Raw genomic sequence first — 19,915 nt, 5'->3', positions numbered from 1 at the left:
TTATAGTTACTTAAAAATATTGGCTATATTCCCTGTGCTGTGCAAGATATCCTTGAATCTTACTTTATTTAAAAAAAATATTCATCTATTGCTTATTTGGCTGTGCCAGGCCTCAGTTGCAGGATTCGGGATCTTTAGTAGTGGCACACGAACTCTTAGTTGCAGCACGTGGGATCTTGTTCCCAGGCCAGGGATTAAACCTGGGCTCCCTGCATCAGGAGAGCAGAGTCTTAGCGAAGACAGGGAAGTCCCTATCTTGCCCATTTTACACCTAGCAGTTTGTGTCTCTTAATCCCCTACCTCTGTTTGCCTTTCCCCTCTCCCTGCTGGTAACTACTAGTTTGATCTCTGTATCTGTGAATCTGCTTCTCTTTTGTTATATTCACTAGTTTATTTCTTAGATTCCACATATAAGGGAACCATGCAGTATTTGCCTCTTATTTCACTAAGCATAATATCCCCCATGTCCACCCATATTGTCTCAAAAGGCAAGTTTTCAATCTTTATGGCTGAGTAATATTCCATTGTATACATGTACCACTTCTTTACCTACTCATCTGCTGAAGGATGCTTAGACTGCTTCCACATCTTCGCTACTGTAAATAGTGCTGCTATGAACATCTGAATCAGTGTTTTCGTTTTCTTCAGATACATGCCCAGGAGTGGGATCGCTGGATCACACGGTAGCTCTATTTCAGTTTTCTAAGGAACCTCCGTACTGTTCTCCACTGTGGCTGCACCAATCTATATTCCTACCAATAGTGCCCACAGGTCCCCTTTCTTCCGAGTGTCCTCACTACTTACTGTCATGTGAGGCTCCAACTCATTTGAAAAGACCCTGATGCTGGGAAAGATTGAGGGCAGGAGGAGAAGGGGATGACAGAGGATGAGATGGTTGGATGGCATCACCGACTCAATGGACATGGGTTTGGGTGGACTCCGGGAGTTGGTGATGGACAGGGAGGCCTGGCGTGCTGCGGTTCATGGGGTCGCAAAGAATCAGACACGACTGAGCGACTGAACTGAACTGAACTGAGGCTCCAACATACAAGTTGGAGAACCACCAGCCCAACAGACATACAACACCCTGGTGTTCAAGGGCAATATGACATGGGCTTTGTTTATTTTATTCTACAAGTTCCATCCAGTTAAAAAAGGACACAGTAATGAAAACTGTCACTTTGATACCCTTTCAAGAGTCCAGCCAGACTAATACAAATGAAGAAAATGCAACTCTCCAAACTTCATGTACAGAAATCTTAAAACTAATTTAAAAAATACAACATTTAAAATAATACATCCTTTTTCAGCTGGCAATTATTAAATCTAAAAGAGCGGTGCGTTACTTTGCTAGCAAAGATGAAGTGAAACCTGCTGCTCTGAAGGAGTCCCAGGTCCCACTAACAGCAATTTGTCAGAAAGCAATTTGACCATACGTATTTGAAGGGCATGCTCAATCACTAACTCATGACCGACTCTTTGTGACCCAATGGACTGTAGCCCACTAGGCTCTTCTGTCCATGAAATTTCCCAGTAAGACTACTGGATGGGCTGCATGGGTTGCCATTTCCTTCTCCAGGGGATCTTCCAGAACCAGGGACTGAACCCATGTCTCCTGTACTGGCAGGCAGATTCTTTACCACTGAGCCACCAGGGAAGCCCCAACCACATGTATGCATACTAAATCACTTTAGTCATGTCCGACTGTTTGCAACACTATAGACTGTAGCCCGCTATGGTCACCTATCAAAAAAAGTTACAATCTTCTCAGTCAGCTAAGAAGACAGCATTAGAGTTGTGACCTTGAAGGCAGACAAAAATATGAAATGTGAGCCAAATCTGACAGGCATTTTAACATTTCTGAGCATTCTAGTCCAGGACAACTGACAAATCAGGGAAGAACCAGAGGTAGACAGCCTGGCCGAGTCCCACCAGGTGGACAAGACCTTCCTGCTCGGAGCAGATGGGAAGGTCTGAGCTGGCTCAGTCCACAGGGACTGGAAGAAGAGGTGCGGCATGTGGGTCAAAGGAGGCCCTGGCTTGGCAGCACCCCAGCTCCCCACATTCCAGCCCACATGATAACCCCCAGATGACAACCCCGACACGCCTGAGATGACCTCCCTATTGCCTCAGTGGTGTCTCTAAGCCCTCAGGGAGATTTAGATTTTGATATTATTGTGTTTAGCTTCACAGAATAATCTGTGTATTTGCCACTTAAGTTGTTGGCAGTATTTAAGAAAACTTGGCAACTTTATCTTAGACATCAGCTTTGGTTCCAATTTAAAAGGTGTACTGAGTTCCTGAGTTTACACATTTCTTTTTTAGGGAAAAGGTATGAGAAAGTTACTAAGATTGCAAACATTTCTTCCCTTATGCAAGTTTACTGACTGCCAGGGACGATTCTAGGTCCCAAGGGTACAGCAGTAAACAAAATCAAGTTCCCCATCCCATGGAAGCCACTTCCTGGCAGAAGGCTTGGGAAGTGTGGTAACTTGAGACTTGCCACATGTGTGATTTTGGGTGACTACATCTACTAGAGAAAGTTTGATTTAGTCAGATAGTTAAGATGCTTAAAATGAAAAAGGTCTCTACTAAAAACTAGGTTTTCAAGCTGCATAAGGAGATTAAAGTTGTATATGCGTGCATGGTACATGTGAAAACGGTACATGCAGTCTGACCATCTTGATTTGACCAAAGGCTGTCTTGTAGGTGAAAGATCAAAACTGACTAAACTGATAAGAGAATAATAAAAATTGTACATAAAAGCATAGAGAAAAAAACAGGCCTGTAGCCTCAATAAACACTGATTTTATTTTTTTATTTTTAAAAATAATTTTGTTTATTGGCTGTGACGTGTCTTCACTGCTGTGCAGGCTTTTCTCTAGTTGGAGCGAGTGGGGGCTACTCTCCAGCTGCGGTGTGCAGGCTTCGTGTTGCGGTGGCTCCTCCTGTTGCGGAGCACGGGCTCTGCAGTGCTTGGGCTTCAGCAGCTGCCATCCTAGAGCACAGGCCCAGCAGCTGCAGCACACGGCTTAGCTGTTCCAAGGTATGTGGGTATCTTCCCGGATCAGGCATTGAATCTGTGTCTCCTGCATTGGCAGGTGGATTCTTTACCACTGAGCCCCCAGGGAAGTCCATAAATGCTGATTTTAAAATACCGTCAAATAAACTCTTCTATGCTCTAAACTTCATTTCAAAGGGCATTAAAAACTCGGAAATGTATCCCATTGTTCATTGCAGCACTATTTACAATAGCTAGAACATGGAAGCAACCTAGATATCCATTGACAGAGGAATGGATAAAGAAGTTGTGGTACATATACACAATGGAATATTACTCAGCCATAAAAAGGAACACAAATGTCAGTTCTAATGAGGTGGATGAACCTAGAGCCTATTATACAGAGTGAAGTAAGTCAGAAAGAGAAAGATAAATACTGTATTCTAACACAGGCATACGGAATCTAGAAAAACGGTAGTGAAGAATTTATTTACAGGGCAGCAGTGGAGAAACAGACATAGAGAATAGACTTATGGACATGGGGAGAGGGGAGGAGAGGGCGAGATGTATGGAAAGCGTAACATGGAAACTTACATTACCATGTGCAAAATAGATAGCCAACGGGAATTTGCTGTATGGCTCAGGAAATTCAAACAGGGGCTCTGTATCAATCTAGAGGGGAGGGAGATGGGAGGGAGGTTAAAGAGGAAGGGATCATATGTATACCTATGGCTCATTCATGTTGAGGTTTGACAGGAAACAACAAAATTCTGTAAAAGCAATTATCCTTCAATTTAAAAATAAATAAATTAAAAAAAAAACAACTCATGGCAAAAAAGCCAGATGGAAATGATGTGTTTTATCCACATTAATAAAAAATGGAAACAGAACCTACACACCAGCCACAGGGCAGTGGGAGAATCCACAGTGGTCCCGACCATCAATCATGGACACGAAGGTTAATCATGGCAATAGGCTCATGGTGCTGTCAGGAGGAAAGGCAGGGCACCGAGTCTGCTGGGCACATGGCTGGGCCTGATGCAGCCCACAAACACCTACTGAAAGTCTTCTCTGAGCCAAGCTCTGTTTTCAACCCTGGGGATGGGGCAGCAAACCAGACACGGTCCCTGCTGTCAAGAGACAACTTCACAACCATGTTGAAAAAGTGTCCAGGATTAATTTGGGAAGAAGAGACATCTGTGAGCACCATGAGCATGTGGTTCTCTCCCACATCCTTTATTAACTGATGTTCTTCTCTGTGGAGGTCTTCTGTACTCCTGGTTAATTAATCCTGAAACATTTTACCGTTTTTCTTGCTACTATCAAAAGTATCTCGTTGTCACTATACTTTCTGGTGGACTGCTGGGTAAGAAATGCCCCCAGTCTGCAGGCTAACCTCATGCCTACCAACATTTCTAATGGTTTACGAAAAGTCTACTGGTTTTTCTCAGCACATGCAGATAAAATCCCAATAAACATTTCTGTTTTTTTCTTCTTTAGAGAAACTAAAAAAATGTCAAGCTATCCTGCAAGACCATAGTAACAACAAAGAAGAGGTGATGGCCCAAGAGCAGGTAAACAGGCCGGCGGGGCAGCAGAAATGAGACATCAGACCTGCCAGGGCAGGAAGGAGAAGTACCAAAGATGCAAAGAGCTTTGGAATCTTGATGTGTTTACGAAAATCTCTCTGAACTCAATCACTGCCTGCAAAGTGCGAGTGACCCCGGGGTTCTGGTGCTGCTCCCCAAAGGCACTGTGGTGGTCAACCATGTGCTCCCACTCAGCCTCGGGCATGTGGACTCTAGGGGACCTGGGCTGGCAGAGCAGAAGCCCCTCAAGGTCAGAGCTCCGTGTCGCCCTCCTGTTTACGTAACCCACACAACACAGAGACTCACTGAGCACTGGCCCCAGGAGGGAGCGTCTCCATTGTACCGCCAGCACCACAATGGGGCCTCGTGAGGGTAGGAGGGAAGACAAGGCAGGCAGCCCCTTCCTAGGGTCTACTTGTGTCCAGACCCACACAAGCACTTTAGAACACATCCCCAAACTCTGACATGCCTTCCTCCTAAGAAGAGGGTCTTTGTCCCCGCCTCTTAAAGCTGACCCTAGTGACTCACTGGGAACCAGGCATGAGACAGCATCCAAAGCGAGGCTGTGTGAGTCCAGGCCTGCAGCAGCTCTCACCATTCTCACTGGGTCACTCAATCCTAGAGCCCTGAGTGTCCCCCCAACCCCTGCCAAGTAAGAAGTATGACTAACCAGAACCCCACCTCCCCCGCCATGAGGAAGCCCAGGCCACAGGGAATGTCCACACAGAGGTCCACAGCCCAGCTCATGCCCCTACTGACAGCCAGCACCAAGTTTCTGATTTGAGAAAATCCCTCCCCAAGACTCCAGCCCTCAGACACCAAGCCACTCCCGGGCCTCCTGGTCCTCCCAGCTGAGGACCCCAACCTGTAGGGCAGAGACAGGTCACTCCCACCACACCCTTTCCAAACTCCTGGCCACAGACCCAGGAGCAGAACGAACAGGTCATCCTGTGCCCGCACCAGTAGGGACCAGGACACTTGGCATTCTCTGCATCGCTGCCTGGCCTCCTCCTGCTCATGAGGCTGAGTGCCTCTGAAAGAGTCTGGCTGCCAGGCCCGGCCTTTCCCTCTACATGCTATTTCTAAGAGCACAATAGACTTTGTTTTGTGAAAATCAGTAAACAGAAACCTCAATGAAACAGAGTCAGGAGGCCAGCAGTGGTAGTCTCATGTCCTGACAGTAGGGACAGTCAGACAAGAAAGGGACAGACTCTTCTCCCCACTTCCCCAGAGTTCAGCCAATGAGGCAGTGTCCCAACCCAGCAATGCGAAGCCACTAGAGGAACCCTGGATTCCTCCAGTGGACTCTCTCAACTCCAGCTCGCCCAACCTCCCCTTCTCCTTTTAAAATGAGTTCTCCTCTCCTGGCCAGCCAGGGACTTGCCCGGGCTCCATGTGGTTGCAGACCTGAAATTGCAATTCTTTGTTGATCCAGAATAAACCCAGTTTTGCTGGCAAGATAACTGGCAGTCTATCTGTGTTAGAGCAAGTGTTTCTAAGATAACTATAGAACTCCCAAGGAAATCAACAGAGTATTTGACAATCTGACAATTTTGATGCCTACAAATATCAATTTCATCAATTCAATCTATGAATTACTGTGTCATTCAAAATGGGAAATGCTAAGAGAATGGATGAAGAAGGTACACAGCACGACCTTCAGTTATGTGATGCTCAATACTGCACAAATGTAACTCTGCACACACTAGTGAGTCTGAAGAAAGTGTGACCTGGTTCCAAGTGGCATCTCTCAGCAGCAGTCAAGGTGTGCAGTCATACACTTCCAGAATAACCCACCACACATTCCTGAAGAGGAAAGAGACTCTTCCTGCTCATCAACACCTATAGGAAATACATACTGGAGCCATGTTAACAGCACATGAAGGACTCTTGACACTACCTGTGAGCATCTAAGTTAAAACACTGGGCCACAAAGACCCTGGGGCTTCCCAGATGGCTCCTAGGTGGTGAGGAATTTGCTTGCCAATGCCAGAGATATGGGTTCGATCCCTGAGTTGGGAGGACCCCCTGGAGGAGGAAATGGCAACCCACTCCAGTATTCTTGCTTGGGAAATCCCATGAACAGAGGAGCCTTGTGGGCTCTAGTCCAGGGGATCACAAAGAGTCAGACACGACTGAGGGACTAAACAACAACATGCCCCACCGCCATCACAATGTCTGGTACACAGGAGGTGCACAATAAGTTTGTGTAGTGAATGGTTGCTCCATTTAACACAGGAATTATCTGTTTCATGAAAGTTTGCTGTAATTCACCCCAGTGCCTCTTTAAAAAAAACTTTTGTATTTAAATTTTATTTATGCACTGGCTGGCTCTTTGTTGCTATGCATGCACTTTGGTTGTGGTGAGCAGGGGCTACTTTCCAGTTATGGTGGGCAGGCTTCTTCTTGTGGAGCACAGGGTCTAGGGTGCAGACTTAGTAGCTATGGCGCATGGGCTCAGTGGTTTTGCCACATGTGGGACCTTCCCAGACCAGGGACGATCCTGAGTGCCCTGCATTGGCAGGCAGATTCTTAACCACTGGACCACCAAAGACTCCAAAAAGATAAATCTTGACTTCCTTCTCCATCTCATCTAAAGTTACTGGTCTGTGCAAGTTTTCTACCTCCAAGGTCAATTCTGGTCATTTATGCCTTCTTTATAAACGACTCACATCAGATACTTGGTCTTTTTATCATCTGCTCTGGAGAAGGAAATGGCACCCCACTCCAGTACTCTTGCTTGGAAAATCCCTACCAGGAACCTGGTAGGCTACAGTCCATGGGGTCGCAAAGAGTTGGACACAACTGAGCAACTTCACTTCAAATTTACCACCATCAAATTGTACATGCATGTTATTATTTGTAAAATTTTCATATCCATAGCCACATCCCTTTTAAAATACTGTGTTCTCATTTCCTCATAATCAGATTTGCAAAAAGCAAAAATAGATTTGCCTTAACTTTATTTTCCTGGTTTCTTGAGTTGAAAGCTGAATTTATTTCTTTTTCTTGTTCTCTAATAAATGGGTAAGTCTACACACTTTGTTCCTCCTGAGAGCTGGTTTCGCTTCATCCCGTGGGTAGTGTTCGGCAGTCTTCTTTCATTCACAGAATGAACGCTGAGCTCTTCAACCAGCATTATAAAGAACGGGGCCCTAGCGTTTTCCAGTGGATATTTTAGCTGTCTTTTCACTCTTAGGTTCTGTCCAGGTTGCACTGTGGTCTGAGAATCTGGTCTATAGAATTGACTTTTCGAAACTTGGGATTTTTCTTTGTGGCCTAATATGTGGCTGGTTTTTGTTCAATGTTCTGTGTAATTGAGAATCTATACTTTAGGTTTGTTGGGCACAAATTTCTGCACATCCATCAGTTCTAGCGTTTGAATCCTTTCTATCAGCGGTTCTCTACTGGGGGTGATTCTGGCCCCCAAGAGACGTTTGGCAACTTCAATTAACATTCTGCTTATCACAGTGGGTAGCGGCTGGGGACGCTGCTCACCCTACCACAGTGCATGGGACAGCGCCCACAAAGGTGCCAGTGGCACTGAGTTAAGAAGCCCTCCACACCTTCTCTTCTCTCTGGTCTAACCTGCTTTGTGGCTTGCTCAATGGCACCCCACTCCAGTACTCTTGCCTGGAAAATCCCATGGATGGAGGAGCCTGGTAGGCTGCAGTCCATGGGGTCGCTAAGAGTCGGACATGACTGAGGGACTTCACTTTCACTTTTTCACTTTCATGCATTGGAGAAGGAAATGGCAACCCACTCCAGTGTTCTTGCCTGGAGAATCCCAGGGGCAGGAGAGCCTGGTGGGTTGACGTCTATGGGGTCACACAGAGTCGGACACGACTGAAGCGACTTAGCAGCAGCAGAGGGCCCCTCTGTCAACTTCTCCCACTTGGATCAACCTTCCAATTTTTCTACATTTTGATACATTGTTGATACATTGCTACATTACTGATACATTAGCTTATGATAGAAAGAACTGCTCTTCTCATGCTTTTGCCCTGAGTTCAGTTGACACTGGTATTGCTAAACCTTTCTTTCTGTAGGGCTGACAACAGTTTTCTATCCCTTGTTTCCCACCTTCTTGTTTTAGCTTTAGATAAAACAAGGTCGCTTGTTTAGGTCGCTCACATACCGCATCAGCTAGATTTCATTTTTCTACTAAATCTGGAGTTTTTATCACTTGGGAGAGCTAACCCTTTTACATTATTTGGTGTCTCTGGGCTTGTTCATGCCATCTTACATTGTTTGCTTTTTAACACACCAAGCAAACCTCATTCTCCTCTTTTTTCTGAATTCCTTTTTTTGAGATGACGAAACTCTTCTTTGCTCCACTCTCCCCTCAGGTACCTGGGAGTCACATATTCTACCTTCAGTCTCCTACTGGTTACCTCACACCACCTCAACACTAACACCTACATCCCAATCTGCTTCTAGAACAAGCCTTGCTCCATCGACAAAACGTCAACCTGCATTATCATTTCACACTTGAATCTGTGCTCCTTAGCAGCAGGGACTCAGCGCTGGCAGTGAGCACACAGCAATCTGCGAAGGCAAATGTGTCTAGGACCATTTCAGGATATTTTTTTAAACCTTTAAAATGAATTTCAGGGCATTTAAAGGTTACACTTATAATCTGGGGTTTATCTGACTATAATGCTAGTAAAGTAATGCTCAAAATTCTCCAAGCCAGGCTTCAGCAATACGTGAAACGTGAACTTCCAAATGTTCAAGCTGGTTTTAGAAAAGGCAGAGGAACCACAGATCAACTTGCCAACATCTGCTGAATCATGGAAAAAGCAAGAGAGTTCCAGAAAAACATCTATTTCTGCTTTATTGACTATGCCAAAGCCTTTGACTGTGTGGATCACAATAAACTGTGGAAAATTCTGAAAGAGATGGGAATACCAGACCACCTGATCTGCCTCTTGAGAAACCTATATGCAGGTCAGGAAGTAACAGTTAGAACTGGACATGGAACAACAGACTGGTTCCAAATAGGAAAAGGAGTACGTCAAGGCTGTATATTGTTACCCTGCTTATTTAACTTATATGCAGAGTACATCATGAGAAACACTGGGCTGGAAGAAGCACAAGCTGGAATCAAGATTGCCAGGAGAAATATCAATAACCTCAGATACGCAGATGACACCACCCTTATGGCAGAAAGTGAAGAGGAACTAAAAAGCCTCTTGATCAAAGTGAAAGTGGAGAGTGAAAAAGTTGGCTTAAAGCTCAACATTCAGAAAACGAAGATCATGGCATCTGGTCCCATCACTTCATGGGAAATAGATGGGGAAACAGTGTCAGACTTTATTTTTTTGGGCTCCAAAATCACTGCAGATGGTGACTGCAGCCATGAAATTAAAAGACACTTACTCCTTGGAAGAAAAGTTATGACCAACCTAGATAGCATATTGAAAAGCAGAGACAGTACTTTGCCAATAAAGGTCTGTGTAGTCAAAGCTATGGTTTTTCCAGTGGTCATGTATGGATGTGAGAGTTGGACTGTGAAGAAAGCTGAGCACCAAAGAATTGATGCTTTTGAACTGTGGTGTTGGAGAAGACTCTTGAGAGTCCCTTGGACTGCAAGGAGATCCACCCAGTCCATTCTGAAGGAGATCAGCCCTGGGATTTCTTTGGAAGGAATGATGCTAAAGCTGAAACTCTAGTACTTTGGCCACCTCATGCAGAGTTGACTCACTGGAAAAGACTCTGATGCTGGGAGGGATTGGGGGCAGGAGGAGAAGGGGACAAGGGGACGACAGAGGATGAGATGGCTGGATGGCATCACTGACTCGATGGACGTGAGTCTGAGTGAACTCCGGGAGTTGGTGATGGACAGGGAGGCCTGGTGTGCTGCGATTCATGGGGTCACAAAGAGTCAGACACAACTGAGCGACTGAACTGAACTGAATGCTTCATTCTCATGAATGACATGTATGTAACCTGTCTAATATCATTTATACCCATGCACACGTATATTTGATATTCAATTTGTTCAGCAACACAGAGCTAACAACATTGCCTCCTTCTAATGGGGGACCAAGTCAAACTTAGCAAAGCATCTTACAGTAAGTAGTTTTGAACAGTGGGTTATTCTGACTTGTCTAGACAAGAATTCAGATTATTTTAATGACATTCTAGCTAAAAGGAGAAAATATTTAAATGTTTTGTCTGCACTATAATCATCACCTTCAATATTATTTATTTTATGAGAAAATGACATTAGAAAAGCATTCCTTTAAGTTTTGATGGCAGAAATACTGGGAATATTCCATAATATGTATTTCATTTCACTCCATGTATCAAATTCAACAGTTGATTTCTCCACTTGGAATTCACGTAGAAAATCTTTAAAACAAAAAAAAACAGGAAAAATAACATACATAAAGATGGAGAGATTTTTAAAGTTTAAAATAGTTACAGGTTATAGTCTTGGGATATACCGGAAAGTGAAAGTGTTAGTCGCTTAGCTGTGTCTGACTCTTTGCAACCCCATGGACTGTAGCCCGGCAGGCTCCTCTGTACACAGAATTCTCCAAGCAAGAATACTGGAGTGGGTAGCCATTCTCTTCTCCAGGGATGTCCCCAACCCAGGGATCCAACCTGGGTCCTTCTTTACCAGATTCTTTACCATCTGAGCCACCAAGAAAGTCCCAGGATATACTGGACTAACATTAAAATTGAAACTGAGTAATAGGGACTTCCCAGGTGGTCCAGTGGTTAAGAATCCGCCTTGCAATGCAGGGGATGCAGGTCCAATCACTGGTCAGGGAACTAATACCCACATGCCCTGGAGCAACTTAAGCCCTGTTCCTCAACTAGAGAGTCCGTGCAACAAAGATCCCCCATGCTACAACTAAGACCCAATGCAACCAAATAAATAAGCTTAAAAAAAAAAGAGAAATAAACATCTAAATAAACAATAGGTAAAGTAAGTATGTCCTCAAGCAAGTTAACTAAACATTAAGTCCCCCGCCAGGGGACCTTCCTGGTGGTCCAGTGATTAAGACTTCGAACTTTCACTGCAGGGGCATGGGGTTTGATCTCTGGTCTGGGAACTAAGATCCCACGTGCCACGCAGCATGGCCATAAAATAAAAAAATAAACATTATCAAGTCAAAAGGGTCCATAAGAAAGCAAATCTCAGAAAAGTACTCAAAAAGAGTTGAGAATTATTCCATCTCCTGTTTTCATTCCTTTCACATAAGAATCACCCAAAGAGATATGAAGATCAAGGGGAAAAAAAAAAAAAAAAAGATTCTAGAAAGAAAAAAAGAGGCCATGAATGAGGCTCCGGTCCTTTCCCCAGCCTGGGTTCCAGGCACTCAGGAGCTTAGCTGGCCTGTTCTCCAGCCAGGAGCTCCGGAGCTGGCAATGTAGAGGCCTCTGGCATCTAGGGTCTCAGAACAGGGGGTTCTGGGCAAGGCAGGGGCACGCATGAGAGAGAATTCGACACTCTACACTGACTCCATTGGAGAGCATGGATTTTTGGTGCTCAGATGACAGAGAAAAATCAAAGAGCAAGGAGGCATTGGGAACTACCCACTGGAACAGAAGTTTCTAGATTTAGGCTTCCAGCATTTATTCCCATGGATCCCTTTAGAATCTAAGAGTTAAGAGCTATTTACATAGGCTGTGTTGATACCCATCACACTACATACTGGTCATCACAACTGGACATGGAACAACAGACTGGTTCCAAATAGGAAAAGGAGTATGTCAAGGCTGTATATTATCACCCTGCTTATTTAACTTATATGCAAAGTACATCATGAAAAATACTGGACTGGAAGAAACACAAGCTGGAATCAAGATTGCCGGGAGAAATATCAATAACCTCAGATATGCAGATAACACCACCCTTATGGTAGAAAGTGAAGAGGAACTAAAAAGCCTCTTGATGAAAGTGAAAGGGGAGAGTGAAAAAGTTGGCTTAAAGCTCAACATTCAGAAAATGAAGATCATGGCATCCGGTCCCATCACTTCATGGGAAATAGATGGGGAAACAGTGGAAACAGTGTCAGACTTTATTTTTTGGGGCTCTAAAATCACTGCAGATGGTGACTGCAGCCATGAAATTAAAAGACACTTACTCCTTGGAAGAAAAGTTATGACCAACCTAGATAGCATATTGAAAAGCACAGACAGTACTTTACCAACAAAGGTCTGTATAATCAAGGCTATGGTTTTTCCAGTGGTCATGTATGGATGTGAGAGTTGGACTGTGAAGAAGGCTGAGCACCAAAGAATTGATGCTTTTGAACTGTGGTGTTGGAGAAGACTCTTGAGAGTCCCTTGGACTGCAAGGAGATCCACCCAGTCCATTCTGAAGGAGATCAGCCCTGGGATTTCTTTGGAAGGAATGATGCTAAAGCTGAAACTCCAGTACTTTGGCCACCTCATGCGAAGAGTTGACTCATTGGAAAAGACTCTGATGCTGGGAGGGATTGGGGGCAGGAGGAGAAGGGGACGACAGAGGATGAGATGGCTGGATGGCATCACTGACTCGATGGACGTGAGTCTGAGTGAACTCCGGGAGTTGGTGATGGACAGGGAGGCCTGGTGTGCTGCGATTCATGGGGTCGCAAAGAGTCGGACACAACTGAGCAACTGAACTGAACTGAGAGAAAATACCCTACCCTTCCCCTTTTATTAGTCATATTTCCCCAGCAGTTACACTGTTTGATCCAGCTAGATCCAGACCTACTGGTTTCAGGGGAGCTGCTGAGTCGGCCAGCACTCCTCCTGAAGAGGGCCCTCTGGTCACCGTGTGCGGCTTTGCGGCCACACACAGCGTGTACCACGTCTTCTTTTCCTCTGCAGTATACCAAGGATGGTTCCAGGACTGCACAAAAAGGGCCACAAACCCCAGCTACAACGTGCTCTAACTCAGCCTCAGTGACGCAGTCTCTTGCATTTTTCATTTAATCCACACACATGCTGAGGTGTCCAGCAGCTCCCTCCCTTCCTGGTTGCCAGGCCCACCCAACAGAGGCTCAGGTCTCCCAGCAGGAAGGGTCCTCAAGCCACTCTCGGAAATTGCTCTATGAGCAGGATCAATTCCATCCACACAGAAATGCAGGAAATTCTGGGGTAATTTCAGTTTTAGTGGCTGTGAGAACTGGTAATGAAGCCAGAAGACGATGGAAAGACAGTACAAACTACACCTTTAGACTGGGGGTGGGGGGATGCGGAATTGATGATCCTCCTCTAAACCAAACTGGTGCATTAATAAAGCTGAGACAGCTGTTAAGGACCCCAAGAAAACTGTCAAAATTCTATATTCAAAACAAGAGACCTTTTCCAATGCCCTTGGAGGACAGCAGCTGTAGATCACTACAGCGCCATCAGTCTTCATTCCAGTATGGGAAGGGCTGTGACTGTGGCCAGAGAACCAGCCACCTGCCCCCCTCCCACCCCGCCGGGCGCCCCCTCCTCCCTCGCCTTCCATCTGCCTTCATGTCCCTCTCCGTGAGATGGTCAGTCAAGAACTCATTCTGAGGAGAAATGTTTGTCAAGAGATCACTTTATTTTTCAAGCAAGGTTTTGAGAGGCACCACTTGAAGTTTAACATAATATTCGAATAAAATCACAGATGTTAAATCCTGTCAAAACAAAATCTAGCCCCCAAAAGCCAACCACATATGTTCAAGAGAGACACAGCAAAATTCCAACAACAAAGGAGTTTAATGGTTTCAGAATCCGTTTCAGTAAATTCTGAGCTGGAAGGCCTATCACAGGTGGTACAATTTAAACTCAAATCACAGCTTTGTTTTTAAAACCATGACTACCACTCTCATCATCAAAAACTGACATTTAAAACTTTCATGATATACTTGCTATTAATGGTCAATGAGTATGTTTTAGGTTCAATAGGAACCCCAACCCTTCAAGGCAAGGGTTATATCATGGTACCATCTTTCTCCCAAGGGCACCATCTGAGCTCAGCGACAGAACACTGTGGACCTGGGCCTGGCAGCCTCGTCCCTGCCCTGATCCGGCTGGCGTTCAGCCTGGCAGGCCAGAGGATGATCAAATAAACACAGGAAACAACAAGACCCACGTGCTTGAAAGGCTCCATCTACACCAGCAGGGACAGCCACACACACGAAACCAGAATCACAGAACTGTATTAAGACCATAGATAAATGCTGAAAATGTGAAACACGTCAACTATGTAAAACATCAAACTACACATAACACTGACTAAAAATACAACTTAAAATAGCTGCACTGATGAATATGTAAAAACTTACGCCTATCCCATTAAACTTGGGTTCCACACAAGGTGGTTTGGAAAATGCTGTTCCAGGGCATTACTTCTCAACCAGGGGGAATTTTTGTCCCCCAGCAAATGCTTGGCACTATCTGAAGACATTTTTGGTTGTTACACTTGTTGGTGGGGGTCCCGCTGGCATCTGCTAAAATCCTACAATGCACAAGACAAGAAGTACCCAGCCCCAAAAGTCAACAGGGGCCCAGCTTTGAACCCCTGCCCCAGAGGATCACAGGGGTGTTTCATTTATACAGCAATAAACTGTTATTTTATTTTTAAAAAGATACTTCGTATAAACACATAACTGAATTTATAATAACACAAAATTAAATTCCTGATTTTTTAAAGCAAAAAAAAATTAAAAACCTTGATAAAATGTCTCAGCTATAGTATAGCATATACTGAGGGCTTGCCAAGCTCTCATGAAGGTACTTTCTGCAAATCCAACGAGACTGTTGAGGAAACTGCAATCACAGTTCCTACCACCTACAGTCCCTTCCAAGTGACCCACCCCACTGCAGTGGCTGTGAGCTGGCAAAAGCCCACCCCTCCTTGGGGAGAGCTTGGGGACCAGGTGGGCACCTGGGGGACATGGTGGAGGCCGAGACAATCGTCACCCTGTCTCTGGGGTGGGCAGGGTGTGTGAGGAGAACAGAAGAGGATAAAGCAGGCAGAGTTGAGGAGCAGAGTGTGCAGGAACAGCAGACGGTCGAGATCAACAAGGGAAGAGCAAGCCGGGAAGGTCAAGGCCGGGGTGGCAGCCAGATCCCGCCAGGCCCCAAGCTGCAACTCCATCCACCCCCAGGCCCAGCACTACCTGGGTCACTGGACTCCACTAGGTTCCTTTCTCCCTTATTCCTGCGTGACCTGCCGGTGAAGTCAGCCTGCGGCCTGCCACCCCAGGGCCTGAGTAAGGCAGCCGGGCGTTAAAGATGCAAACACCAGAGGCATTTCCCACCACATGCCCTGCGACCTCTCCCCAACAAGGCTGGAGGCTGCGCCAAATGACAGACACCTGTGGGGTGGCAGGGTCACCCTGAGTAGAATAATCCCCAGATAGGAGTGCATGACCCCACACTGGGCAGACCACCCTGAGGGGAAGGGAGGGCTGGGGGGCTGCTGGCTGGACCTGTCCTGATGAGTGCATCCTAACACTGAAGAGAAGGCTCAAGACAATGGGAACTGAAAACGTTCACCAATGCACAGGCCCTCAGTCCCAAAACCTGACTGATCAGCGCTTTTCAAGATTCTAGAAGAGCTGGAGGACTTTCCCCCAAGGAAGCTGAGATGGAATGAAGCAGCCACTCTGTCCCTTCCGCAGGTCCCCAGAAGTGACCTCAGAGCCACAGAGCTTCCACATCCAGAGTCTGAAACCACCTCGTCACACAAAGAGTTGGCTGGGCCAGCATCCGGCACAGTCTGCAAAACTCCCAGAAACAGTGAGTAGACCAGTGAGGCTGACACACCAAGACGAGGACAGTTGCCAGCCAAGGGCACCCAGCAGCAGGGTACTCTGACCATTCGCTGGCCAGGTGTGCAATAGAGCCAGAGGGGCCTTATTTGACAGTCTCTACAGCCAGGTCTTTCCAACCAAATGCCCCTGCCTCCCAGTCCCTGAATGTTGATTCCAACAATTTCTCAATTGAACCCTTTCAACACTATACTCCACCTTCCTAAACAACTTGTACAAGACAGAACTGTAACCCATCCCACGTGTGAGTCATCACTACTGGTGTCAGACAGTTACTCCAATGACTCACCCTGCTGTGACCCTAGACAGTTCAGCTCTGGTTCCCTGAGTTGTGCTGTTTCTACTTCCTCATCGTCCTTGCCCTCAGCGCCCTTGCCCTCAGCACAAGCACTATGAGGAAGAAAAAGGGGGGTACATACATATTCCTAGTAAAGGATGCACTGGGAGCAAATTGACTGCTAGTGCAGAGGCTCTTAGTCTCTGTGAACCTGAATGAGAAAAAAATCACATCTTTATAACGTCTGGCTGAAATTTAGCACTCATTCAATTCCACAGGTAGTCACAAAATCCTGGAATTTGCACAGCACCTGTGACTTCTTCACCAACAGAAACCACAGATATTTTCACAAAACATTAGCACTGTACAAAAATCCCAAACTGACGCTTATACTCATCAATACTCAAAAAGAATTAGATTTGGTGTTCCATCTGTTACTACGTGAGCTAATAAAAAGCAGGTCAGGAAATTCATCACAAGTTTAGTTCAATATTTTTGATAACTGTATTTCAGTATAATAGGTTCTCTTCCTGATCCTATTTTATTTTTTTAAAAACGTTTGTGCCAGGAGGAGGAGGAGACCAGAGATCTGGGGAGGGCAGGAAAGGCCCCCTGGGGCGCATGATGAGCGACTGAACTGAACTGAGAGGTTTCAAAGTGTTCTTCTGAACAGTTTCAATTAGTTGCAACAAAAGTGGAAGAGTTACGCTAGAATGTTACTATTTGCCCAGTACCTTTCATTGATCCTAAGTGGTACTTTCCTAAAGTTACCACACTGAAACAGACATGTAAATATCTGTGCCCTAGAGGACAGCGTTAACACCCAGTATCGCTAGTGTCCGCACTTAGATTGTTAGCACGGGATGTTCACCTTTCCAGTCTTAACCTCATACGATATTTCACCAACTCTAATCCCCACTTGTAAATCTCTGAAGTAGGAAGGGTCCTTCGGAAAGCCCTATGTCCTACAACTCTATTCCACAACCGTGCTGAACGAAACGCACGACTCTGTCCACGCTGGGAAAGTGAAGGAAAAAACCGATGAAAGGCAAATTGGAGTCAGTGGGCCACCTTCCAAATCCACGTACACCTAGATTTGAGAGCATCACCAGCAACTGTACTGGCAGAATTTTCACATTTCACTTCGATTTTTCCACACAGTATTCAGAAAACACTGCATAAAACATTATGCAAGTACATAAGCCCTTTCTTAATATGTCAGGAGAAATCATCCAAGTATATCCAACGAAAGCTGAGGGTTTCATTTAGCATAAAGCGGGAAGTATCCCTACCAGTAGCTTCTACTGAAAACTAAGTCTTAGGATCAAAATTGTTAATCACAACCTCCTTACAAACGGCAAATCTACCCTGGATGGTGCAGGTCTGCGATCAAAGTTACCGAATGCACATTCGCGTCAGTACAGGTACTCCCCTCCCCCTCCCCAGCATCCGCCTTCCGCCCTCACCCCGGGACTCCGACCCGGGCAGCACGCACTAAGACGGATTCAGGAGTCATGCATCACAAAGGAAAGCCTAACGGGCCCAGCCTCTGAACCACTAAGGACGCCGCGTCCCAGCAGCCTCTGCGCTGAAATAAAGCAGACTCCTCTTTCCCTGCTTCTCCTGAGGTGACTCACGACCTCTCCCTCAAGGAATGTGGGAGCCAGCGGGCGGCCGGGCCGGGCCCCACACCGCCGTCCTCTAGTTCTAGTCGGCTGTTTACCACCCGCGACGCCTGTGTCACTCGTTCCAGACACCGTGCACCCCGGGCTCCCTAACAACCCGGGACCCGCCGGCCACCGCCCGGCCTCTGGGACCCCGGAAGCCCGCGGAGCGCGACGCCCCCGCCTCACGGCCGCCGAGCACCCCCGCCGCCGCCTCGCGAACGTCCGCCCCGCGCGCCCCCGCGCGGCCCCGCCCCCGCGCCCCGGACGCCGGCCCCGCCCCCGCCCCGCCCCCGCGCGCCCCCTCAGCCCGGCCCCCGCCCCCACCGCGCGCCCCCGCGCCCCCCGCCCCGCCCGCGCAGGGGCGCGCGCCGCGCTCCGAGAGGGACGGTTAGGAGCGCGCGCTTCGCCGCGGGCCCCGCGCGGCAGCGGCGGCGGAGCCTTCCAGAAATTTCCGCGTCCCTAAGCCCACACCGAAAAACAAGCAGGGCGCGCCCCCGCGCCGGCCCGGCCCTCAGCGCCCCTCCCCGCGGCCGCTGCTCCCCTCCCCCACCCGCGCCCCCTCCCCGCCCCCTGCCCCGGGCGGCAGGTCCGGCGCGGCCCTCCCGGGCGGCGGCGGCCCGCGGAGACCCGGCTGGCGGCAGCGGGGCGGCGGCCGCGGCGCCGGCGGGCCGGCGTGATTGATAGGGACGGGGCGGCGGAGCGGCGGCGGCGGCGGAGCGGTTGAGTGACAGCTTACCTGGGTGCCAATCTTCATCACACTGACAAGCGGCTGCAGCAATCGGGACCCGCAGTGCCGCGCCCGCGTCCAACCGTCACGCCGACGCTGGGCCACGCGACACAGTCTCGCTCAATGGGAGGAGGGCGACGCCGACGCGCGCCGCATCAATATTCACAGTGAGGGCGGGGCCTGAGGGTCCCGGGCCCCGCCCCGTCCTTGCGCTGCGGCGGCTGGAGGCGGGGCCTGGGCGCCGGGGGCGGAGAGTGAGCCGGGGGCGGGCGGCGGCCGGCCCCGCCCCCGCCTAGCAGTCGGGACCCGCCCCCAGACGCTGCGCCGCGGCGCGAAGAGCGTCCCGCCCCGCAGGCCGCGAGCCCCGCCTCACTAGTATGCAGCTGAGGGCGTGGCCTACTACCGTCACGCCCCCTCCGCTCTTTCCTCAGAGACCGGGGGAAGTGTGTGGAGCGGGCTTGGGTGGGCGAAACCACCCGCGACGGTCAGGCGGGGAGGGCGGGCTGTACCATCCGCGGGAGGAGTCCTGAATGCGCGCCCGGGAGATGCAGGGCAGGCCAGCCCCGGGCTGTCCTCGGAGGCCGGGCCGTGCGGGCGTCTGGCGCCCAGGCCCCTACTCTGCGCGGCGCCCCCTTGGTGTGCAGGTCCGAGGCAGTCCCCTGATTTCTTCCCGGAGGTTGCACACGTGCGCCCCGAGAGCGGCGGCAGTGGCCAGCCACCAGCCTGACCCCCGGCGCTCTCAGCCGCGGTCTGGGCTCCAGCCACCGCTGCAGGCTCGCCTCTGGTACCGCGCTCTGCCGTCAGGCACCTGTCCCCCGGTGGCCCACGCAGGCCCCATCTGCCAGTGAAGTGGCACCCCTTAGGAAGACGCGGAAAGTATGGTGTATCTCAAGGTGGA

The 19,915-nt window shown here is 48.2% G+C and overlaps 1 protein-coding gene across 3 annotated transcripts in view; it reads right to left on the bottom strand.

Moving 5' to 3' along the window:
- Positions 1-19,169, bottom strand: part of PKNOX1 (PBX/knotted 1 homeobox 1) — a 42,008-nt gene extending 22,839 nt beyond the window's left edge. For 2 of the 3 annotated variants that reach the window (XM_070795466.1, XM_070795468.1), the window contains exon 1: positions 19,027-19,169. The gene's annotated coding sequence lies outside the window, so the exon portion shown is untranslated. Of the gene's footprint in view, positions 1-3,595; positions 5,233-19,026 lie in introns of those variants that run through there. The other variant, XM_070795467.1, reaches the window with a different exon arrangement.
- Positions 19,170-19,915: the final 746 nt, after the last annotated feature.

The sequence above is a fragment of the Bos indicus genome, chromosome 1 (genome assembly GCF_029378745.1).
Source record: "Bos indicus isolate NIAB-ARS_2022 breed Sahiwal x Tharparkar chromosome 1, NIAB-ARS_B.indTharparkar_mat_pri_1.0, whole genome shotgun sequence".
In the NCBI taxonomy this organism is placed as follows: domain Eukaryota; kingdom Metazoa; phylum Chordata; class Mammalia; order Artiodactyla; family Bovidae; genus Bos; species Bos indicus.
This window is presented reverse-complemented; position numbering and strand designations above follow the sequence as displayed.